The 3,334-nt window shown below is 40.6% G+C and overlaps 1 pseudogene; it reads right to left on the reverse strand.

Annotated features, from left to right (window-relative positions):
- Positions 1–1,434: 1,434 nt before the first annotated feature.
- Positions 1,435–2,131, reverse strand: LOC150064818 (proteasome activator complex subunit 3 pseudogene; annotated as a pseudogene).
- Between the last annotated feature and the right edge of the window lie 1,203 nt (positions 2,132–3,334).

Consider the following 3,334-nt stretch of genomic DNA (forward strand, 5'->3'; position numbering starts at 1 on the left):
CACTATGGGTCTTGATCTATGGGTTGTAGGGTAAAGAGGGGCAGTAGAACAATCAAAAGGGAAACAATACCTAATGGAAGTGAAGAAGAGATCCGAAAGATAGGCAGGGCTTCCGCCAAACTAAAGTGCAATTGGTTTGCATACTCTTGGGAAGAAAGCCTCCAGATTCCTTTTCTATGGAATATTGGGAGGAAAAATGATGCAGCCTGGGTGGAAATAGGATTGAAGGCAAAAATGAGTGAAAGTCATAAGTAGACACTGAGCCACTGGCAGGCTGACCACAGATAGCAAGTCTCATGAAAAAATAAAAAAGCTGAAGGGTTAACATAAAAGCTGCAACAGTGCTATCCCTGGAAGATTCAAGAGGAGTCAACTTTCCAACCGTTTTGACCTATAGTTTTTTAACCATAAACATGGACACATCGATAAGTGTACATACATACACATATATACTGATTGCTTTTCTTGGAAGCACAAAAATATTTCCAAAGGAAAGCACAATGGGGGCAGCAGCAGCTGGACCTCACACAGGCTAACATCTCCCGCCTCTGTTCACCTGACCTGGAAGAAGGCAAAAAGACCTTGACTAGGAGGAAAAGGTCTTCCCCAGCCCTCTGCTTCTCAGCTATTGGTTCTTTTCCAACTTATCCTGGGCACCAAGTGGCTACAATATCAGGAAGAAGGATGGGACCAGAACTTTTGCCTGGGTAACTGAAAACTAAGATAACTATCACCTGCCAAAAGTTGTATCTCTGACAGGAACTGGGGCAAGAAAATGGTGGTGAGGAAAGAGGATAGGTTAGGTAATGGAGTAGGAAGATATATACTCATATCTGTATGAGTATGTACATGTAGATACATATGAATGAGAAAAATCCAGTTATAGAACGAACTAGGGACACAGCTGAAGGACCTCCATGTTCCTTGTTACATCAGGTTCAAGGGGGGATTAAAATAGATTGGAAACCCTAAGTCAACAGGGAAATTGTGGCAGGAAGGACAAAAACAAGAAACTCAGCCTCACAAGAAGTAAGATAGTCTTTCCCACCCCCGCCATCCTAGCTCCCCCACCATCCTAGCTCCTCAACTTTAAAGAAAACCAATCATCAAAAGGAAGAAAACACAAAGCTTAAGACAAAGGAGGAGAGAAAAAAGTATTCTCATACTAAAAATTCTGCACACAGAAACATCTGTGTGCAGATTTTTCTAATTTCTCCAGAAATTATGGCAGGCTGGGTGTGAGGCACTAGGGAAAGAGAAGACAGAACACACATCACAGAACTAGATAAGACTTCCATTAAACTCTGGTTTTATTTCCAGTGTTCCCATCACAATAGTAATACACAAACCAAGGCAATATTGGTCTTGAACGGAGAATCACAGAGTCCCCTGGCCCTGGACTTGGTACAATATAACTTTGTTATTGCTTCTGGGTCATTTTATCCTCTTGATATTTTGGGGATCATGTCCTATAGAGTTTATATACTGATTTCTCAGCTCTGTATATGATAAACTGAAGGCTGATGACATTTTTTTCTCATCAGTCTCTGCCACAGTGTAGCGATAGTTCTCCACATGGGCATGTTTAGCTATTTTAGAAAACAATTTGGCTCTTACAGTTTAGAAATCTGGCCCAGAAATGGAGCTTCATTCCCAATCGATTTTAGCTTTGCAACTTGTCTCTTCTTCAATAGATATCCCAAAATAGTTCTCATTGTCCATCCTGAGACTCAAGAGCTGGACACACATTTAGACTGTGTTACATTTCTGGGGAAGCAGCCAGATCTCAGGTTTCATTTTCTCAAGAATGTCCACCAGCTGCTGGTTGCCTTTTCACATCCCATTGAACATCACAAATATCTTAGAATATCTCTTCACATCTGTCTGAACTTCACTTCCTATAAGTGAGACTATCCAAACCATCGTGGATATTGGTGAGAAGAATGGGGTCAGGAACAGGGAGAATCAGGTCTAAGTAGATGAGTTTGGTCATGGATGTCTAGGATTGGTTCTTTAAGGTTTGAATACTTTGTGAAAAGTTGTCACCACGTCTTCCACCTGGCTTGTGATAAACTCTGAAAGAATCATCCTTGGGCTTCACTTCCTGATCTACCTTCAGTGATGAGGCCATGGCCCAGCTGGACACTCTGCTAGAGACCAGAGGCTCTGGGGAAGAGGACCAGAGGAACCTGAGGTATCTCAGCTGCCCTCAGGACCTGGTCACACTCACTGGCTTTTTCACTGCTTGTTCATTCTTGCCTCCATCTGCCCAGTCCACCTGTACCCCAGTCTACCCAGTCTCTCCATCTGGCTGCCTGCTATATACTCGCTCCTGAGCTCACCTTCCTGGCTTTTGCCCCTCATGATGGAAGTTACATAACCACAGCTAGATTGTCACATAAGGTTTTGATTCTATTCTGTGGTGTTTGGCAGACAAGTTTCCTCCCTGAAAATAATTCATTCTTTCCCTCAATAAATGTGCGCAGAGCTGGGAGGGGGAAGAGTCTGGGAATGGAGCGAGTATTGCTGAAGAATGTGTCATATGTCACATGCTGAGATTCAGAAGCATTCTTTGACCTTCTTGTAAAGATTTCTGGCAAGTCATCTATGGATGATTTTTTCCTCCTAATTATGGGTGTGTCAAAGTAAAAGATTTCTGCTATTTCCTCTCAATATATCTTTATCTCCGGAGTTTTGCCATTGACCCTACCATTCTGACTCCTAGGACTCCAAAAAAGTGCAGATTATATGAATATGCTCCTCCTCAGAAGAGGAAGTGGGGACATTTTGGAGGACCTCAATATCCATTTTAGAATCAATTCCCCTATTGTTGGTTTTTAGGGTCCTTTATTTTTATGTAAGTCAGTTTATGCCTTAATTTTAGACATATCTCCAAAAGAAAAACGGAATAATCTGTTTTCTGTGGTGATATAGTTTGACATTCTTCCCCGTTATCTCATTTTTTCTATTTCCAATATTAGTCAAAATTTTCAATTCTAGATTAAATTAACTTTATTATTTTTCTACTATTTCATATGCTATGCTCTTATACTTGTTTCCTTTATCCTAAAGGTTTTATATGTAATCAACATTTCTAAATGTTAACTTCAGATAGGCTTTATTAATTCCCTTTATATCTTTTGTCTGAAAAAATACACATGTTGAAAATCTACTGGAATCATGAAGTTATGGTCAGCTCTCAGGCTCTGCCCTCTCCCAGCTCTGTGCATGTATATTGGGGAAAAGAACGAATTATTTTCAGGGAGGGAATTTTTCTCTGTCATTTGTATAATAGAATCATAAACCTATGTGACACTTTATCTGGATATATATA

Source organism: Megascapheus bottae, chromosome 3, assembly GCF_031878675.1.
Source record: "Megascapheus bottae isolate mThoBot1 chromosome 3, mThoBot2.hap1, whole genome shotgun sequence".
Taxonomy (NCBI): Eukaryota; Metazoa; Chordata; class Mammalia; order Rodentia; family Geomyidae; genus Megascapheus; species Megascapheus bottae.